At 46.2% G+C, this 22,350-nt stretch overlaps 1 long non-coding RNA gene across 1 annotated transcript in view; it reads left to right on the plus strand.

Moving 5' to 3' along the window:
* The window catches only part of LOC126084103 (uncharacterized), a 192,250-nt gene extending 172,662 nt beyond the window's left edge, over window positions 1-19,588 (plus strand). Inside the window, exons 4-5 of the long non-coding RNA XR_007518944.1 lie at window positions 15,949-16,060; window positions 19,172-19,588. This is a non-coding gene — a long non-coding RNA (uncharacterized LOC126084103). The remainder of the gene's footprint in view (window positions 1-15,948; window positions 16,061-19,171) is intronic.
* Window positions 19,589-22,350: the final 2,762 nt, after the last annotated feature.

Raw genomic sequence — 22,350 nt, forward strand, 5'->3', positions numbered from 1 at the left:
GCCCTGTGCTCTGGGACGACACACTGGTTGCTGTTGAGGCAATTCTGAATCATGGCTTCCCCACGTGCCAGAGTAGAACTGTGCTCTGTAGGGTTTTCAATGGCTAATTTTTTGGAAGTAGATCCCCAGACCTTCCTTCCAAGGTACCTCTGGGTGGACTTGAACCTCCAATGTTTTGATTAGCAGCCAATTGTATTAACCGTTTGCACCACCCAGGGAACCCCTGGGCTGACATACATGATGCAAAAAGGGTTTCTGTGAAGAAATCTAGGGAGGAGGGCTGCAGAGGGAGTAGGAAGGGAGACAAGCAGGGTCCCGAAGTGAGCCACTCTCAGGGGCCCCAACTGCAGGTGAGCTGAGGCCGCGTGGACTTGGGGCTGGAGGAACAGGCAATCTGAGAGCACCTCAAGTTGCACAAGATGGTCCCAGACCACTGGTCCTATACTGCTGCCCCCTTTAACTAACTTGCTTTATCATAGAAAACATGGAAAATCCAGAAAGGTATAAAAAAGGAAATAAAAATTATCTGCAGTTCCATCCACCAGAGAGATACCCACAGCTAAGGTTTTACTGTGTTTTCTTCCTGTCTTTTTTCTCTGCGTACACACGCTGTACACATGAGCAAATACACATACAAGGCCGAGACCATGCAAAATCTGTAATACTGTCAAGCATTTTAGGCAATTTTATTTTCTCTTTATTATTAACTTCAATTTCTGGTTCTGCTTTTTGTCAGCTTGTCTTGCGTGTCTGCCTCATTGGGCCCATGGCCACCTCCTGGTCGCCTTCCCTCGCCCCAGACCCTCCAGAGATATTGTGACCATTGTCTATGATGTGTGAGTCTCTGGGGCTGCTGGTTTACATGTCTGCCCTCCACCCGACTGGGCTGCGAGCTGACATGGGCTGGGGGCTGTCCAGCTGCATGCTCTTACAAAATAAATGAGAAAATGTATGAAGAGCATTGAGAATAACTCTGGCGCAGGAGCTGGTGTCAAATCTGTTAGCTTTTCCTTTGAAAGCAGAAAGAGGACACAGTTGTTTGCCTGGGAAAAGCAGGTCTTTTTCATCCTTCTGTCTCAGTGCCCAGCAAGGATCTCGTAAATATTTATTGACTGAGTAACCAGGGCCATAATGCATCAGGCAGACTCTTTTCATTGCAGATGACAGAAATACAACTCGGGCTCACTTAAGCAAAAAATGGCTTCCAAAACTGGGAAGACCGTGTGCAGATCTGGCTTTAGGTACAGCTGAATTCAGGAGCCCCAGCCGTGTCATTGGACTCAGTTTCTCTTGTTCCATTGCCCTGCTCTGTTGCCTTTGTCTTGGCTCTCTGCACATACAAAAAAAAACAACAACAAAAAACCATTGCTGTCGAGTCTATTCCAACTCCTAACAACCCTATAGGACAGAGTAGAGCTGCCCCATATGGTTTCCAAAGCGTACCTGGTGGATTTGAACTGCCGACCTTCTGCGTAGCAGCCGTTGCTCTTAACCACTATGCCACCAGGGTTTCTTGGCACATAGAAGACAAGAGGACCCTGAGACTGTATTTTTGTTCGTGTTATCTGTTCATGATCACAGACAGAGAGAAGAGACTTCCCAGCATCCATTAGCAATCTTCAGAAAGTATGAAAAGCCAAGCTGGGTCATGTGCCTTGTCCTGGGACTGGCTGGGATCTGCCCCCTTGAGCCACATGGAAGGCATTTACTCCAGGAAAAAGGGGTTCATTACTGGAAGAAGAAGAAACCCTGGTGGCACAATGGTTAAGTGCTTGGCTACAAACTGAAAGGCCGACGGTTCAAACCCACCAGTGGCTCCGCAGGAGAAAATACCTGGCAATCTGCTGTTATAAAGCCTAGGAAACCCTATGGGGGCAGTTCTACCCTGTCATACAGGGTTGCTATGGGTCAGAATAGACTCAATGGCACACAACAACAGCAACATTGGAAGAAGAAGGAATGTTGGACAAAATGAAAAATACACCCACTTCCTATGGTTCAATTAAAATGTCTAGTGTTGTGAGGTGTGGTTGAGCCTGTTCTGGTTCATAGCAACCCTGAGTACAATACAACAAAACACTGCCTGGTCCTGGGCCATCCTCACAATCTTTGCTATGTTTGAGCCCATTGTTGTAGCCACTGTGTCAATCCATGTTGTTGAGGCTCTTCCTCTTTTTCGCTGACCCTCTACCAAGTATGATGTCCTTCTGCAGGGATTGATCCTTCCTGTTAGTGTGTCCGAAGTACGTGAAATGAAGTCTCTCCATAACCCCCTTTTAAGGAGCATTCTCGCTGTACTTTTTCCACGACAAATTTGTTCATGCTTCTGGCAGTCCATGGCATATTCAATATTCTTCACCAACGCCATAATTCAAAAGTGTCAATTCTTCTTTAGTCTTCCTTATTCATTGTCCAGCTTTTGCATGCATATGAGGTGGTTGAAAATACCATGGCTTGGGTCAGGAACACATTAGTCCTCAAAGTGTCTTTTGTAGGACACAGATTACTGGGATGGGGTAGCAATAAGTTTCTTTCTGAAGTGTCTGGAATGGCAGCCATTGAGCCTATTGTACATTGTCATCCTAACTTGCTAACAGGTGATTGGTTCTGGAAAGTCAAGTGACCCAGGCAGGTGATTAGTTCCGGAAACTCATGTGATCCAGCTCTGGCTAATAGGACACGAGGGGCATCTGCTGAGGGCTCTGAGAGAAACTTCCTTTCCCCTCAGAGAATGCCACAGGAAGAGACATCTTCTCTTCTTTGGCTATTGTTCGGCCTCGATGTGGCAAAGAACGGCTGTTGTCATCTTGCCACCAGCCTGTGGATGACCCCAGCTCTGAGGATGACAGCCTGGAGAATAGAAAAACCCAGGTCCCTGGGACCCTGATGGTGATCCACTGACATGGCACCCTGGAGCTCTCCCTTCCCCCCGGCTTCCAGCTGTGGGAGATAACGAACACCCGTCTTGCTGGAACCAGTCTGAGTCTGCCGTTACTCAAGGCATAAAGGCCCCTAATTGGTGACAGCTGCTGTGTTTTGTGGCACAGAGTAGACCTTAGGCTGCACAATTTACTAGCTGAATTCATGAGCTTCTGACAGCTCTATCACATTTCGGGAAGTTATAAAAAGGTTCTCCGCTGGGGATCGGGGATGCACTCATACCCCACTCCCCACCCATCCGGCCTTGTCCTATTCTATAGCTGATTGAAGAGGGGTTGTTGGTTTCTCTGCACAGATGGGTTCCCCAAGATGTGTGAAGCATATTTATGTAAAAAGGAATCCCACTTCCTTTTTGGCTCTTGTAGAATTTCACAGCTGCAGGGATCAGCAGACCTAACTGAACCGCAGCCCACCCTTCTCTGGGGCTCCCAAATCATTAAGCCCAAGGGAGATCAAGAAAGGCTGGAAGACATCCGAGGGCTTTGGTAAGGGGGGCTATCACACTGCTCTTGTTAATTAATTCAGTCCCAGGGCCCAGCCCAGAGCCTGGAGTCACTAAGATGTTTGTTGAATTGGTTGGGTGTGTGGCTGGAAGAACGGATGGATGGGTGAGTGGATGGGAGGATGGATGGATGCGTGGGTGGGGGCTTTCTGTGATTTCATCTTCCTGCCCGTTATCTTATATGGGGAACAGTGTTCAGACCTGGCTCTGGCTTGTCCAAGGGTGCCCCAACATTTCACCTCTAGTCAAGGGAGGAATACTCTGACCCCAGCTCAGAAGGGCAGATGTGGATTTGTTTTGCTAATTCAGGGCCCAACGGCCTCACCCAGATCCTCCCCAGGCTCTGTTCCTGAAGGCAGGAGAGAAAGGAGAGAAGAGTGGAGGGGAGGAGGAGGGAAAGGGATAGGGGCACAATGCCTGCTGCCCATCCAGGCCCAAGCTGCCAATCCCAGAGTAAGTTCTTCCCAGGAGTAAGTTCTGGGATGGGGAACTGAAATCAGGGGGTTGTTTGTGAGGTCCAGTTTGGAAAAAGATGAGTAGACAAGGGGATTTCGCAGAGAAAAAAAAACCAGCCAGGATATTTGGAATAAGAGATGGGACTCGGTGGTTATGACTTAGGAAACGTGGCTCCAAGACCTCCAGGGTCTCTGCATTGCACAACTCTAGGGGCTGCCCTTCACACTGTGTTCTATATGCATGGCTCCCTTGGGTTGTACAGCACACCACCTGAGCATCTGTAGGCAGCCCGCCTTCCCTGATTGGAAGTGACCTTCCAGGCCTGCTCATCCTTGGAGTAAACTGCACATGGAAGCCTGAGGCTTGGAGTAAAAGTTGCCTGGCGAAGTGTGTGTGTGTGTGCACAGTGAGTGTGCATGCAGGAGTGTGTGCATGAGTGTACAAGCATGTGTATGCATGTGTATGTGCATGTTCATGCATGTGTGTGTGCATGTGTGCACACGTGTGTATGTGCATGAGTGTGTGGTGCACAGGTGTGTGTGTGCCTGAGTTTCTCTGTGAGTCTATGTGGATGTGAGTGGGTGGAGTCTACTGACTGTGTGCACAACTGCTTGTGCATTGTCAATGCTTGTGTGTGTCTGTGTGTAGTGTGTGTGTGTCTCTCCATGTAGCAGTGAGAAGATGCACCTGCACAGGGGTGTTGCATGTGCAGCCGCTGAGCCTCAGAGGCACCAGAGAACACAGTGCCTCTCCAGCTTCATCTGCCCTGCGTTAAACAGAAACTCTGTGCGAGGCTCTGAGCTCCCTGTGCCTCAGATCCACTTACACCTTGTCATGGATTGAATTGTGTCCCTCCCCCCCCACAACTTGGCTAGAAATGTTGTCATCTGATGTGATTTTCCCATGTGTTGTAAATCCTACCTCTGTGATGTTAATGAGGTGAGATTAGTGGCAGTTATGTAAATGAGGAAGGACTCAATCTACAAAATTAAGTCATGTCTTAAGTCAATTTCTTTTGAGATATAAAAGAAAGAAGTGATCAGAGAGACATGGGGGGCCTCATACCACCAAGGAACAAGAGCCAGGAGAACAGCGTGTCCTTTGGATCTGGGGTCTCTGTGCTAGAAGCATCTTGACCAGGGAAAGATCGATGACAAGGTAGAGGATAGGGATGCATCTGCAGGCTAGCCAAAGTTCAAAGATGGAAACATCAGCTCTCTAGTTCTGGAAGCCTTTGCCCTAGGCTCCAAGCACTCCCAGCTCTGGGAGGCCCAGGTCCTCCCTAGTTGAGATGGGTCAGTCCAGGACTTCTGGCTAATCCCCCACCTAGGGCCTTGGGGACTCCCTCTCCTGAACCCTGTAAATCCCACCCTTCTTCCATGGTTCTTGTCTTACACTGGGTTCTCTAGAGAAGCAAAACCAATAAGGTGTGTAAATACACGTGTGGAGAGATTCTTATCAAGGAAATGGCTCATGCAGTTGTGGAGTCTGGAAATGTCCCTAGTTGGTGGGTCAGGATAGAGTCATCTCCTGATTCACGTAGCCACAGGGGCCAGTGAACCCAAGATGGGCACAGGGCTCTGCTCACAGGCTGCAAAGATCGATGAATCCCAAGATCCACAGGCAAGACTTTAGGTGAGCTGCTAGCTCTAGTCCCAAGAACCAGAAGTCAGATCAACAGGAACTAGCTGCAGGATCCAGCGTGATCAAAAGGCCCCCAAGCCTTGTCAGAATGTCTGCCCATATTTTATGCAGGCCACATGCCCAAGGAAACTCCCCTTCAACCAATTGGCTACCCACAGCAGATCCTATCATGGGGGTGATCGCATATTGAATCTCAACAGGGAAGTGATCACAATATTTTACGACTGCCAAAACACTAAGAATCATGGCCCAGCCAAGTTGACACCCAATCTTAATCATCATAATCCCTTTCGACTGATTGGCTACTCACAGCAGATCCCATCATGGAGATGATCACATTATATCAAATCTCATCATGGTAGTGATCACAACGTCATAGAGCTGACAAACCACTAAGATTCATGGCCCAGCCAAGTAGACACACAACCTTAACCATCACAGTTCACCCCTTGTCAACTTGGCACCTGTACACATCTCCTTAACCTATACATACTTTCGCCTAACGTGATACAATGAACACACGCACAACCAAAAATGCACTAACCCTGTGTACATCTTATATTTTATAAGTGAAGGAAAAATATTTGATGCACACATACAAAGCAGAATACTTATAACCATCATAATCCTCGTTTCTGCAACTGGTCATGTGGTCCTAACTGGTATTTATAACTACCTTCTTCCACCACCCATTCCATATTCCCTTTGCCCTCAGCAAGCACCTCAGCTGGTCGTGGTTCCTTCCCTGGTGGGGTGACCCAAACCTTCATTCTAGAATGGTCTGGGTCATTAGTAGTCATGTCAGAATTGGGTTGCTGACATAGGCTTTAATCACAGGGCATGGTAGTACTAAGAGACACCCTAAGGGATCTGCTGCATTCCAGACATACTTTTCTTTATCTCCATTATGTAATATCAATCCGATTTCCTCTTGGTAATCAGGATCAATCACATCAGCCAATATGGTAGCTCCCTTCTTTGCCTGTTGATCCAGGGGCATAAGGAGCCCAAAGTGGCCAGGTGGTATTCTTAGCTTCAAGTTCAATGGAATCAGTGATGTATCTCTAGGTGGGAGCATTCACCCCTTCGGAACTAAGACTTCTAGACCAGCAGAGCATAAGTTTGTGGGGACAGGAAACAAAAACCTTGTGAATGTGTCACTAGGGGTAATATTGAGTGGTGCCACTCCCATTTTCACGCCTTGATTCCTTGGACCTATGAATACTGGCAATGGGAGAAACAGCACCATATATTGGATGCTGGTTTAGAACATCTACAGCCTCCTGGAGAACATTGCCCCAACCCTGCAAGGTGTTGCCACCTGGCTGGTGCCATTATTGTGTCTTTAGAAGGCCATCCCATCGTTCTATCAAACTAGCTGTTTCAAAATGATGGGGAACATGGTAAGACCAGTGAATTCCATGAGCATGGACCCATCGCTGCAACTCGTTTGATGAGAAGTGAGTCCCTTGATCTGAGGCGATGCTGTGTGGGATAGCCTGATGGTGTATAAGGCATTCTGTAAGTCCATGGGTGGTAGTTTTGGCAGAAGTATTGCATGCAGGGAAGGCAAATCCATATCCAGGGTAAGTGTCTATCCCAGTGAGAACAAAATGCTGCCCTTTCTAGGTTGCTGGTTTATCACCTCAAGGAATGGTGCCATATTGGGGACTCAGCATTGGTCTTTGCTGCTGGCAGATGGGACACTCAGCAGTGGCTGTAGCCAAGTCAGCCTTGGTGAGTGGAAGTCCATGTTGCTGAGCCCATGCATAACCTCCACCCCTGCCACCATGGCCACTTTGTTCATGAGAGCATTGAACAATGACAAGGGTGGCTGAGGAGAGAGGATGACTGGTTTCCACAGAATGTGTCGTACTATTCACTTGATTGTTAAAATTCTCCTCTGGGGAGATCACCCTTTGGTGAGCATTCACATGGGACACAAATATCTTCACTTCTTTGGCCCATTCAGAAAGGTCTATCCACATACCTCTTTCCCATACTTCCTTGTCTCCAATTTTCCAGTCATGTTCCTTCCAAGTCCCTGACCATCCAGCCAAATCATTGGCCACAGCCCATTAATCAGTATACAATCACACATCTGGCCATTTCTCCTTCCAAGCAAAGTGAACAATCAGGTACATTGCTCAAACTTCTGCCCATGGGGAGAATTTCTCTTCACCACTGTCCTTCTGGGAGGTCCCAGAAAGGGGCTGTAGTGCTGCTGCTGTCCACTTTCGAGTGGTTCCTGCATGTCATACAGAACTATCTGTAAACCAGGCACGAGTTTTCTCTTCCTCAGTCAACTGATTATAAGGAACTCCCCATGAGGCCATAGGTACAGACTGGAAGATGGAAGGTAACGTGACAGCAGTGGAGACCATGGGCATTTGGGCCACTTCCTCATGCAAATTACTTGTGCCTTCAGGTTCTGCTTGGGCCCAATCTCTTATATACCACTTTTGTTTAATGATGGAGTGCTGCTGTGCACATCCAACTTTATGACTCTGTGGGTCAGACAACACCCATGTTATGACGGGCAGGTCAGGCCGCATGGTGACTTGGTGGCCCGTGGTTAAGTGTTCAGTCTCTACCAAGGCCCAGTAACAAGCCAAAAGCTGTTTCTCAGAAGGAGAGTAGTTATCTGCAGATGGCAGGGCTTTGTTCCAGAATCCTAAGGGTCTGTGCTGTGATTTGCCAATAGGGGCTTACCAAAGACTCCAAACAGCATCTCTATCTGCCACTGACACTTCAATCACCATTGAACCAGCCAGATCATATGGCCCAAGGGGCAGAGCAGCTTGCACGGCAAGCCTGAACCTGTTGCAGAGCCTTCTTTTGTTTTGGGCCCCACTCAAAACTAGCAGTTTATGAGTCACTTGATAAATAGGTCAGAATAGCACACCCAAATGAGGACTATGTTGCCTCCAAAATCCAAAGAGACCCACTAGGCATTGTGCCTCCTTTTCAGTTGTGGGAGGAACCAGACACAATAACTTATCCTTCACTTTAGAAGGAATATCTCAACATGACTCACACCACTGGACTCCTAGATATTTCATCCAGTTGAAAGGTGCCTGAATTTTTGTTGGATTAATTTCTCACCCTCTAGCAGGCAAATGTTTTACCAGTAAGTCCAGAGTCATTGACACTTCTTCCTTACTAGGTCCAATCAGCATAATGTCATCAATGTAATGGACCAGTGTGATGTCTTGTGAAAGGGAACGGTGATCAAGGTCCCTATGGACTAAATTATGATACAGGACTGTAGAGTAGATATAGCCCTGAGGTAGGCAACTGTAATGAATTGAATTATGTCCCCCAAAATACGTGTGTATCAACTTGGTTAGGCCATGATTCCCAGTATTCTGTGGTTGTCCTCCATTTTGTGACTGTAGTTTTATGTTAAAGAGAATTAGGGTGGGATGGTAACACCCTTACCAGGTGACATCCCTGATCCAATGTAAAGGAAGTTTCCCTGAATATGGCCAGCACCACCTTTTATCTCTCAAGAGACAAAAAGGAAAGGGAAGCGAGCAGAGTGGGGGGACCTCATATCAGCAAGAAAGTAGTGCCGGGGGCAGAGCGTGTCCTTTGGACCCAGGATCCCTTCGCAAAGAAGGTCCTAGTCCGGGGGAACATTGACAAGAAGACTGCCAGAGAGAGAAAGCCTTCTCCTGGAACTGATGCCCTGAATTTGGACTTTTAGCCTACTTTACTGTGAGGAAATAAAATTCTCTTATATTTCTGTTACAAAAGCTCTAGGTGACTAAGACAGCAACTAAAGGTGTATCGCTGGCTTTGCCAGCTGAAGGCAAACTGCTTCTGACGGTTCTTTGAAACAAGTATGGAGAAGAACCCCCACATGTCTGTCAGTTTGTTGTGCTGTGGGGGCTTGGGTGTTGCTGTGATCCTGGAAGCTATGCCACCAGGATTCAGGTACCAGCAGGATCACCCATGCGGGACAGGTTTCAACTGAACTTCCAGACTAAGACTGACTAGGAAGAAGGACCCGGCAGTCTACTTCTGAAAAGCATTAGCCAGTGAAAACCTTATGAATAGCAGCAGAACATTGTCTGATATAGTGCTGGAAGATGAGCTACCCAGGTTGGAAGGCGCTCAAAAGATGACTGGGGAAGAGCTGCCTCCTCAAAGTAGAGTCGACCTTAATGATGTTGATGGAATAAAGCTTTCAAGACCTTCATTCACTGATGTTGCACGACTCAAAGTGAGAAGAAACAGCTGCAAACATCCATTAATAATCGGAACCTAGAATGTATGCAGTATGAATCTAGGAAAATTGGAAATTGTCAAAAATGAAATGGAACGCATAAACATAAATATCCTAGGCATTAGTGAGCTGAAAGGGACAGGTATTGGCAATTTTGAATCAGACAATCATATAGTCTACTATGTGGAATGACAACTTGAAGAGGAATGGTGTTGCATTCATTGTCAAAAAGAATGTTTCAAGATCTATCCTGAAGTACAATGCTGTCAGTGATAGGATAATGTCCATATGCCTACAAGGAAGACCAGTTAATACGACTATTATTCAAATTTACGAAACCAACCACTAGGGCCAAAGATGAGGAAATAGAAGATTTTTATCAGCTGCTGCAGTCTGAAATTGATCGAACATGCAATCAAGATGCATTGATGATTACTGGCGATTGAAATGCTAAAGTTGGAAACAAAGAAGAAGGATCAGTAGTTGGAAAATATGGCCTTGGTGATAGAAGCAATGCCGGAGACCGAATGACAGAATTTTGCAAGGCCAATGACTTCTTCATTGCAAATACCTTCTTTCACTGATATAAACGGCAACTATATACATGGACCTTTCCAGACGGAACGCACAGAAATCAAATTGACTACATCTGTGGAAAGAGACGATGGAAAAGCTCAATATCATCAGTCAGAACAAGGCCAGGAGCTGACTGTGGAACAGACCATCAACTTCTCATATGCAAGTTCAAGCTGAAACTGAAGAAAATCAGAGCAAGTCCACGAGAGCCATAATATGATCTTGAGTATATCCCACCTGAATTTAGAGATCATCTGAAGAATAGATTTAATGCATTGAACACTAGTGACCAAAGACCAGACGAGTTGTGGAATGACATCAAGGACATCATACATGAAGAAAGCAAGAGGTCATTGAAAAGACAGGAAAGAAGGAAAAGACCAAGATGGATGTCAAAGGAGACTCTGAAACTTGCTTTCGAACGTCGAGCAGCTAAAGCAAAAGGAAGAATTGATGAAGTAAAAGAACTGAACAGAAGATTTTGAACAGTGGCTCGAGAAGACAAAGTAAAGTATTATAATGACACGTGCAAAGAGATGGAGATGAAAAGCCAAAAAGGAAGAACACGCTCAGTGTTTCTTAAGCTGAAAGTACTGAAGAAAAAATTCAAGCCTCGAGTTGCAATAGTGAAGGATTCTATGAGGAAAACATTAAACGATGCAGGGAGCATCAAAAGAAGATGGAAGGAATACACAGAGTCATTATATTAAAAAGAATTATTCGATATTCAACCATTTCAAGAGATGGCATATGATCAGGAACCGATGGTACTGAAGGAAGAAGTCCAAGCTGCTCTGAAGGCATTGGCGAAAAACAAGGCTCCAGGAATTGATGGAATATCAATTGAGATGTTTCAACAAACAGATGCAGCGCTGGATGTGCTCACTCGTCTATGCCAAGGAATGTGGAAGACAGCTTCCTGGCCAACTGACTGGAAGAGATCCATATTTATGCCTATTCCCAAGAAACGTGATCCAACCGAATGTGGAAATTATAGAAGAATATCATTAATATGACACACAAGCAAAATTCTGCTGAAGATCATTCAAAAACGGCTGCAGCAGTATACCGACAAGGAACTGCCAGAAATTCAGGTCGGTTTCAGAAGAGGACGTAGAACTAGGGATATCCTTGCTGATGTCAGATGGATCCTGGCTGAAGGCAGAGAATACCAGAAGGATGTTTACCTATGTTTTATTGACTATGCAAAGGCATTCGACTGTGTAGATCATAACAAATTACGGATAATACTGGGAAGAATGGGAATTCCAGAACACTTAACTGTGCTCATGAGGAACCTTTACATAGATCAAGAGGCGGTTGTTCGGACAGAACAAGGGGATACTGATTGGTTTAAAGTCAGGAAAGGTGTGCGTCAGGGTTGTATTCATTCACCATACCTATTCAATCTGTATTCAATCTGTATGAAGAAGAACGGGGCATCAGGATTGGAGGAAGACTTATTAACAACCTGCATTATGCAGATGACACAACCTTGCTTGCTGAAAGTGAAGAGGACTTGAAGCACTTACTAATGAAGATCAAAGACCACAGCGTTCAGTACGGATTGCACCTCAACATAAGGAAAACAAAAATCCTCACAACTGGGCCAATGAGCAACATCATGATAAACGGAGAAAAGATTGAAGTTGTCAAGGATTTCATTTTACTTGGACCCACAATCAACAGCCATGGAAGCAGCAGTCAAGAAATCAAAAGGCGCATTGCATTGAGCAAATCTGCTGCAAAGGACCTCTTCAAAGTGTTAAATAGTAAAGATGTCACCCTGAAGACTAAGGTGTGCCTGACCCAAGCCATGGTATTTTCAATCGCATCATATGCGTGTGAAAGCTGGAAATGAATAAGGAAGACCGAAGAAGAGTTGACGCCTTTGAATTGTGGTGTTGGTGAAGAATACTGAATATACCATGGACTGCCAGAAGAACAAACAAATCTGTCTTGGACGAAGTGCGGCCAGAATGCTCCTTCGAGGCAAGGTTGGCGAGACTGTGTCTTACATACTTTGGACATGTTGTCAGGAGGGATGAGTCCCGGGAGAAGGACATCATGCTTGGCAGAGTACAGGGTCAGCGGAAAAGAGGAAGACCCTCAATGAGGTGGATTGACACAGTGGCTGCAACAATGAACTCAAGCGTAACAACGATTGTAAGGATGGCTCAGGACCAGGCAGTGTTTCGTTCTGTTGTGCATAGGGTCGCTATGAGTCAGAACCAACTCGACCGCACCTAACAACAACATGGAGAAGAGGGCATTAGCCAGATCAATAACTGCATACCAGGTGCCAGGAGGTATATTAATTTGCTCAAGCAATGAAACTACTACATCTGGAATAACCGTTGCAGTTGAAGTTACCACCTGGTTAAGCTTCCAATAATCCACTGTCATTCTCCAAGATCCATCTGTTTTTTGCAAAGGCCAAATAGGTGAGTTGAATGCGGATATGGTGGGAATCACCACCCTTGCATCCTTCAAATCCTTGATGGTGGCCATAATCTCCACAGTCCTTCCAGGAATGTGGTATTACTTTTGGTTTACTATTTTCCTAGGTAGGGGCAGTTATAATGTCTTCCACTTTGCTTTTCCTTCCGTAATAGCCCTACTCCATTTTTCAGGGATCCAGTGTGGGGATTCTGCCAGTTGCTGAGTATATCTATGCCGATTACACATCCCGGACCTGGGGAAATCACTACAGGATGGGTTTGGGGACCCAATGGGCCTACTGTAAGAAGGACAGAAGCTAAAATTCCACTAATAATCTGACTCTGTATGCCCCCACTCTGGTGGGTCACAGTGATGTTTTGGGTCTCTTGGAATTAGTGTCAGTTCAGAGCCATGTCCAGTAATCCCCCAAAAGTCTGATTATTTTATATTCCCCAATGAACAGTCACTCTTGTAAAAGGCCATAGATCCGTTTGGGGAAGACTGGGAGAGAGATGAACAGTATAAGTTTTTGGCAATCTATAGGAGTCCTTCCTCAAGGGGAGTTGGCCTCCTCTTCACTCAAGGGGTTATGTGTCTTTAAGCTTGCTGAAGTGTGGGAATTGATTGAGGGACCCTGAGTCTCTATTCTGGTGATTCAAGTTAGACTGCTGTTCACTTGACATAGAATTCATCAGCTTGTACAGATCAAGTAAATATTTAGCAGATTTTCTTTCCCTTTCACTCTTAGGGACACCGTGACTAAGTAGCTAACACTGTAAGTCCATACGAGTCACACTATTCTCATTACTGCTTTAACTCCACTGTCCATTATGGTAACCACGCCCACCTTGTCTTTGTCGATTGAGTGCTACCAATTGGCCCCTACCACCATGGGCTTCAATCAACCCCATTGTATTTAGGTGTCTTAATTTGGTTAGGGCAGTTCCCACTGTTAAATCTGACTTACATAAAATAGCAATCACAACAGTCTTCAACAATGCTGGGTTGGGTTCCCTTCACAAATTTGTTCCTCACAGTTGTAAAGAGTGTGTCCTCTGGGCACTCCACGTGTGGGTCTGTGAGTCTAGCCTGATAAATCCACTCTAGGAGGCCAATTTCTCTAAGCCTTTGGATACCTTCTTCTACAGTGTACCAAGGCAAGTCTGTACTTCAACTCGATTTAGTGGAGGTCATCCGGCATCCATGCTTCAGCGACCCAACCAAATAAACTCTTAGCTCCTTTCCTAACTTCTTGAGCTAAAACATTGAATGAAGAATCTGTGCTTAGTGGGCCCATATCAATATACTCAAACTGATACATCTTTAGGCTCTTTGCACCGTTATCCCACACCCTTAATAGCCACTCCCACACATACCCTCCAGGTTTCCGTTTGGACATATTAGAAAAATCAAGCACTTCTTTTGCAGTGAAGGGTACCTCCTCCTGGGTCACATTTTGTACTCCACCTTTTGGGGCTTGCTGGGACTTAAGTCTAGCTATAGGTCTAGAAGCCAAAATAGGCTGTGGGGAAATGTTTTGAGAACATTTGCCTCAGGAAATGCCCCAGGCAATGACTCAGACAAAGGCTCTTTAAACACATCTGGGTTAATCTCATTACATGAGGGTGGACGGGATAATGATTTTACTGGGGAGAGTGGCTTAGCAGACAAAATGTGGAGTAATCTCTTCAGATGGGAGCGAGAGAGCTGGTTCTGTTGGCAAGAGCAAGTCAATGCAATTTAGGGGCTCAGTGTCTCCAGCTTCCATATTATCTGCCCACATGCCTCCATTTGAAGTTTCAGGATCCCATTTCTTGATAATCAATGCCCTCACTTTAGCTTCAGACACCTCTTGAGGTTGGCAATTGAGTTGGAGTTATAATTCAGCCACTCTTATGGTAAAACTCTGGGTTTGGTTTTCGGCAATACCAGCTCTGTTACTACAAAAAGTAAGGCTTTCTTTCAAGGCAGAAGTGGACACTTTGGGCTCGTTTATGCATCACTTGAGCTTTGACGCTAATGCCCTGAGCTCATCTCTTTCTTTCACCAGTTTATCCAGCAGAAGTAGGACCGACCAACCAGCTTCCCTATACTTCTCATTATGACAAAACTAGAAAGATATCCACATGCAATCACTCAGAGCCTCGCCTTTCACTAATACCTGATCTATTGGTGGTAATATTTTGCATATTTCTGTTGCCACTTCATGTCACGGACTAACAGTGCCCTCTTTACTACTGGAAGCAGAGTTATCAACATCTTTAAGACTAAACAGACTTTAGAACCAATTTAGAAAACTCATCCTTACACTTTTGTTTCTCTAGACCCACTCTCAGTTCCAAATGTCTTAGTGTGGGTTCTCTAGAGAAGCAAGACCAATAAAGCATATAAATATATGTATAACCAAAAAACGAAACCCATTGCATCCAACTAATAGTGACCCTATGGGACAGAGTAGAACTGCCCCATAGGGTTTCCAAGGAGTGGCTGGTGGATTCGAACTGCTGACCTTTTGGTTAGCAGCCATAGCTCTTAACCACTATGCAACCAGGGTTTCCAAATATATGTATACAGATATTTATATCAAGGAAATGGCTCATGAGGTTGTAGAGTCTGGAACGACCCAAGTCCTGATTCACGTAGCTGCAGGGGCTGAGGAGCCCAAGATCCACAGGTCACATGGCAGGCTGCTGATCCAAGTCTCCAGAGCTGTAGGTCATATGCTGATGAGCTGGGTGCAGGATCCAGCCAGCTTTGCCAGAAAGTCCACATATATTGGATGCAGGCCACACACCCAAGGAAACTCCCTTTTTAACTGATTGGCTACTCACAGCAGATCCCACCCTGGAGGTGATCAGATTATATCAAATCTCACGATGGTAGTGATCACAACATCATACTGTTGACAAGACACTGAGAATCATGGCCCAGCCAAGGTGACACACAACCTTAACCATCATAGTTCTTCTGGAGTCCTTGTTCTCTTTTACTCAGTTTCCCTTAGATCGCCTTGCAGGGGCTGGGCACATGGGCCTCAGCGCAGATGCCTGGACACCTACGGCAGACTCCAAACCACCCCTCCATTCATACTCCCCAACTTTAGAATGATCCTTCTAACAGTGTTTGCTGGAAACTCACCCAGAATTTCTCACTGCAGAGGCAAAGCCAGCTGTTGCCCAGGAAAGTGGCCAACCTTTACCGAGCACTTGCCACATGTCAGCACCATCACCTGCCTTCCCTCTCATCCATCACCCACAACCATCTCTACGGTAGGTGCCATTTCCAACCCCATTTCTCAGAGAAGAAATAGAAGCTCAGAGAGGTTAAGTAACTTGCCCAAGGTCACATAGTTGTAAGTGGGAAAGCATAGATTTGGACAAGTCTGTAGGATCTGGGCTCTGAACAACCCAGACATGCACCCTCATCTCCTGTTCCACCAAAAATGCACGCCTACCCTGCAGCCCTATTTCTTGCCCTCCCTACCCCACCTACATCTCGGAGAACCATTCCCTGACTGTCCTGCAGGGAGAAGCCATTCTGCTTGGGCCACTTGAATGCCAGGTGAAGATGCCCTGGCTGCAGGCATCCTTCCTCATGCCCCATCTACAGGAGTCTTTCTCAAGAGTTCTTCCAGCCTGCCTCAGCTGGCATCTGACCCTCGACCAGGGCAAGTGCAGAGCAGGGTCCAGGAACTGAGTAGGAGCAGGCTGGCCCTGAAAGCTTATAATGACGCTAGTGCAACTGGACAGAGACATGCTGCAGAACCACGTGCCGAACCCTCCCATGCGGGGCTCTGTACCCACTGCCACACCCGTAACCATGTGCTCTGCAGCTGTCCCTTACCCAGCCCACCTGTCCTGGCTGGAAAATGCAGGTCTAGGAAACTCAGAAGCCCCAGGCTTCTTTGCTCGGTGATGGGAAGTACATTTCCCCTTGAAGACAAATTATGGCCATGGGAACAGAATTGGTTTAAAAAAAAAAAAACCAACAACAACCTTTTATCCCTTCCCGAGAGAGATGGGGAAAATCACCCTGTGACAGCTACTCTCACGAGCAGTGAATTGCAGAGAATTTCATCTGCACTCCAATTACACTCTCAGCGTGCTGAGCTTCTGGTGTGATACGGCCCCCGAAGTGGCTGTTCTGGCCCTTCCTACACCCCTTGCTTTAGAAATCCCACTTATTTATTATATTCTCTTAGGAGCCCTACTGCTTCCCTAATTGTGTGTCTGAATGAGTGTGTGCATTGTGCATGCATGTGTGTGCGTGAGTGTGTGCACATGAGTGTGTGCACGTGTGTGCGTGCATGTGTGTGCATGAATGTGTGCACATGAGTGTGTGCACGTGTGTGCATGAGTGTATGTGCATATGTGCATGTGTGCATGAATGTGTGTGCGTGAGTGTGTGCATGTGTGTATGAGTGTGTACGCATAAGTGAATGTACACAATTGGATTCTGTGTATGAGTATGTGTGTGTGTGCGCACAAGTACGTGCATAAGTGTGCATGGGTGGATATGTGTGTGCATGGATGTGTGCATAAGTGTGTGTGCATGAGTGGATGTGTGTGTGCCTGAGTGTGTGCATGACTGTGCACATCCCTAGTGAAGGGGCTTTTAGAATGTGGTAGAGGGGGCCTTGAGCATGTGGTGATGCCTCCTTTCTTGCCAATGGGAAGGAGCTTGGTTCTACATCACTGAGTTCAGATCCTGCCTCTGCTACTTCCTGGCAGCATGGGCCCTGTGCTTTGCCTCTCCAAGGCCCCATGGAAGAATTCCTGCCTCAAGGGGGTCTTTGGGTGTTTGCTGAGATCATGTAACGGGCCCTGGGTAGTCCTCAGAGCTCCCTCTGTGGCCCTCTGCTGGGGCCTAAGTCTCTGTGGCATTCCTCCTGAGCGTTTGAGGCTGCCCTTGTTACCTCGTAAACGGACCCAGCTTGGAGTTCCTGGGTAGTGCAAATGGCTAACATGATTGGCCGCTAACTGAAAGGTTGGAGGTTCAAGTCCGCACAGAGGTGCCTCAGAAGAAAGGCCTGGCAATGGGCTTCCAAAAAATCAGCCTTTACTAACAATGACATTAAATAGCAAATAAACGCCATGAGAAGTTGAGAGACTGGGGAAGAAAGAAAAAAGCTTTATATTTTAACACCGCTAATGGCACTTTTCCCCTGATTTTTGAACAAGTGACCCCACACTTAAAAAACGTTTAATTTTGAAAATCTTCAAACCTACAGACAAATTACAAGAATAATAAATACCTGTACACTCCTTTCCAAAATTCATTAATTGTCAACATTTCACCACATTTACTTGATCTCTTTTCTTTTATGGAGTCCTGGTGGCACAGTGGTTAAGAGCTCAGCTGCTAACCAAGAGGTTGGCAGTTCGAATTCACCAACCACTCCTTGGAAACCCTATGGGGCAGTTCTATTTTGTCCTATAAGGTCACTATAAGTAGGAATCGACTCAACAACAATGGGTTTGGTTTTTGGTTTCTTTCCCTTTAGGTTACATTTCCCCCAATCCAGTTAAAAGTAAGCTGCAGGCATCATATCACTTGAAGACCAGTTGTGGTCAAGCCAGCTCTGACTCATGGCGACACTGTTGTGTGTCAGAGTAGAACAGGGTTTTCGATGGCTGATTTTTCAGAAGTAGATCACCCCAGGCCCTTCCTCTGAGGCATTTCTGTGTGGACTCAAACCTCCAAACCTTCTGGTTAGCAGCCAGGTGTGTTAACAGTTTGCACCGCCCAGGGACTTCATCATATCACTTGACTTACACCTAAAGTCTCCTAATAATAAGATGTTGTTAGGTGCCATCAAGTCATTCTGACTCATAGCGACCCTACGTACAACAGAACAAAACACAGCCTGGTCCTGTACCATCCTCACAGTCCTTGTTATGACCGAGCTCATTGTTGCAGCCACTGTGTCAATCCATCTTGTTGAGGGTCTTCCTCTTTTTCGCTGACTCTCTATTTTACCAAAGCATGATGTCCTTCTCCAGGTGCTGGTCCCTCCTGAGAACATATCAAAGTATGTGAGACAAAGTCTGGCCATCCTAGCTTCTAAGGAGCATTCTGGCTGTACTTGTTCCAAGACAGATTTGTTCGTTCTTTTGGCAGTCCATGGTATATTCAATATTCTTCTCCAGCACCACAATTCAAAGGCGTCAATTCTTCTCCAGTCTTCCTTATTCATTGTCCAGCTTTCACATACATATGATGCGATTGAAAATACCATGGCTTGGGTCAGGCACACCTTAGTCTTCAGGGTGACATCTTTGCTCTTTAACACTTTGAAGAGGTCCTTTGCCGCAGATTTGCCCAATGCAATGCATTGTTTGATTTCTTAACCACTGTTTCTTTTTTTTTTGTTTCCATAGGTGTTGATTATGGATCCAAGTAAAATGAAATCCTTGACAACTTCAATCTTTTCTCCGTTTATCATGATGTTGCTCATTGGTTCAGTTGTGAGGATTTTTGTTTTCTTTATGTTGAGGCACAATCCATACTGAAGGCTGTGGTCTTTGATCTTCATCAGTAAGTGCTTCAAGTCCTCTTCACTTTCAGCAAGCAAGGTTGTGTCATCTGTATAACACAGGTTGTTAATGAGTCTTCCTCCCATCCTGATGTCCCATTCTTCTTCATGTGGTACAGCTTTTCAGATTATTTGCTCAGCATACAGATTGAATAGGTATGGTGAAAGACTACAACACTGACACACAACTTTCCTCACTTTAAACCAGGCAGTATTTCCTTGTTCTGTTGGATACTCTTATATAGCCACAATACCATTAAGATTCTCAGAAAATGTATCGTTGATACAATTCTATTGTGTAATAAGCAGTCCATATCCAAATGTCCACTACTGTCCCAGCTCCTTTACAATTAAAAAAAAAAAAATCGAGGCTTCTACTGGGGGATCGTGCATTCTCTTTAGTCTTCATTAATCTGTAACAGCTTTAAGAGGTTCTCAGCATTTTTATTTTTGTGTCTTTCATAACTTTTTTTTTTTCATTACTAGGCCTCCCTTATTTTTTAGTAGATGGAAGATGTCTTTCCAACTGTCGTTATCAATGTACTTTTGACACCTTTCTCAGTTTGTGTTTTTCTTTTCTGTTTTCTTCTCCATGTCTCTTTGATATCCCTTATTTTTCCAGGAAGCATGGCCCCATATTTTCATTTTGCTCTGGGTCCTGCATACTATGTGGCCAGCCATGCTGACTGACAGTCATTTTCTCCCTGGCTCCAAGTCACCAGGTGTAGTCTCTGGGGACAGTCTGGGGCCTCTGTCTGGCCACAGGGGCCCAGCTGTCTCTGGAAGATAAACTGAATATCTTTGAGGCTATGCCTTTATCTTTCCCACCCACATTCCTTTGAGCTCTGAGCCCTGCCCTTGCCAGGGTCTCAGAGAGATTTCACTAATGCTCTGGTCCCTGTCCCCGTCTGGGGTTGCTGGATTTAGAAAAACAAACAACCCCGGAGGCCCAGTGAAATTTGAATTTCAGATAAACAACCAGTAAAATTTTTTAAATAAAAATATATCCTGTGCAATATTTAGGACACACTCAGAAATTGACTGTTTATCTAAAATTCAAACTTAGCAGGGTTTCTTGGGTTTTATACATCAACCCTATCCCCCTCATACTCCCAAACACCTCTCATTATCAGCACAGCTGGCAACACCTCCCACTCTGACCCCTGGGGCCAGGCCCAGGACTCACCATTTCTAATCAGAGCCTGTGTCTTCCTGGCCTCCCTGCCCCCAGGCTTCTACACACTATGCCACAGCCACTGTTTTTGCTGTCTTTCGTTTTATTTTTCTGTCATAAAAGCAATACACGCTCACTACAGAAAAATCACAAGGTACAGACAAGCAAGAAGAAGAAAGTAAGAAAACATTCATCATGCCACCCACACAAAGACAACTACCGCTAATACCTCTGGGTAGATTTTTCCAGAACTCGTGTGTGTGTGTGTGTGCGCGCGCGCACATGCATGTGGATGTTGGCATGGGCACTCATGGCCCCCGTTTGGGTCCCTGTCCTATACATGGCGTTTCACGTAACTCCAGAGTGAGAAATCGTTCAGAGTTGGAGATTCTCAAATTCCCTGATTCTTTTTAGCCGCCTTGAAAGGCACAACTATGTGGCCATCGTTAAACCCCCAGACCCTGGGGGCAGAGAAACCTGTGCTCCACACAGCTTTCTAGTCCGTGACCTTGGCCAGCTCACTCCACACATCCCGAGCCTCAGTTTCTTCATCAAAGAAATGGGCCTTAATGATCGTATTCATCTTTAGAAGAGTGTTCTAAGGACTGAAGCAAACGATCTGGGCACGGACCTGGCACAGCGCCGGCCTCAGAGCAGACGCTGCGCGGATGTTACCGTTCTGTGTGTGGACAGTCCAGCGGGATCTTGGTTTCCTAGGGCTGCCTAGGGTTTTCATCGGCTGTATTTAACAGAAATCTATTTCCTCACATTTGCTCCCTGCAGATGGACGTTTGGTGATAGACAGAGGGAGCCATGCACCTCTTGGCACCAACCTACCCATTTGCTACTAGTTTGATTGTCTCGTTTAGGTCTGGTCCTGGAGGAGGAATTGTGGGGTTAAAAGGCGGAAATGCCGGCCTGTACCCTGAAATGGCACCTGTGTCCTTCTGTCTGAGGTGGGTGGGTGGACCTGCCCGCCCCCACTGGGCCTCCCACTGCCCCTGCCCACCGCCTCACTTCCTGTCGGAGGCCAGCAGGCCCAAAGTTCCAGCAGCAGCCCTGGACTAGTGCTCAGGCTGTCTCCTGTTTTCTCCTCCACCTTGCCACCTTCCTGCTCCCAGCCGCACCAGCGACACCCTGAGCTTTCTGGCTTCCAGGGCTTTGCACTGACCAGACCCTCTGCCCAGGTCGCCCTTCCTCCCATGGCTTCCTGGAGGAGGTGCATAGACCCTCAAGAGTTGTCTCAGTGTCCTAGAGCTGCTGTCATAGAAATGCCACAAGCTGATGCCTTAAAGAACAGAAATCTATTTTCTCACAGTTCAGGAGGCTAGAAGTCTGAATTCAGAGTGCGGCTGTAGAGGGAAGTCCTCCCTTGTTTGTTTCAGCTTCTAGTTTGTTGTTACCTGCCGTGTCTCGGCCCCACTCATGGTGATCCCAAGCACTGCCTGGTTCTGTGCCTTCCCCACAATCAGTTGCAGATCGGACCATTGTGATTTGATTTTCATTGGCTGAGTTTTGGAAGTAGATTGCCAGGCCTTTCTTCCTAGTCTGTCTTGGTCTGAAAGTTCCCCTGAAACCTGTTCAACATGATAGCAACACTCAAGGCCCCACTGATAAACAGGTGGTGGCTTCACATGACGTGCATTGGCCAGCAATCGAACCCAGGTCTCTGCCTGGAAGACAAAAATTCTACCATCAAACCACCCTCCAGCTTTTAGTAGCTACCAGCAATCCTTAGCCTTCTTGGCTTGCAGATGCATCTGGCTCCTTCGTCTGTCTTCCTCTTCCGCGTGTGTGTGTGTCACGGCATCTCTTCTGCTCCTTTTGTGAGTCAGAAGTGATTAAGTTGA

This window comes from Elephas maximus, chromosome 10 (assembly GCF_024166365.1).
Source record: "Elephas maximus indicus isolate mEleMax1 chromosome 10, mEleMax1 primary haplotype, whole genome shotgun sequence".
Taxonomy (NCBI): domain Eukaryota; kingdom Metazoa; phylum Chordata; class Mammalia; order Proboscidea; family Elephantidae; genus Elephas; species Elephas maximus.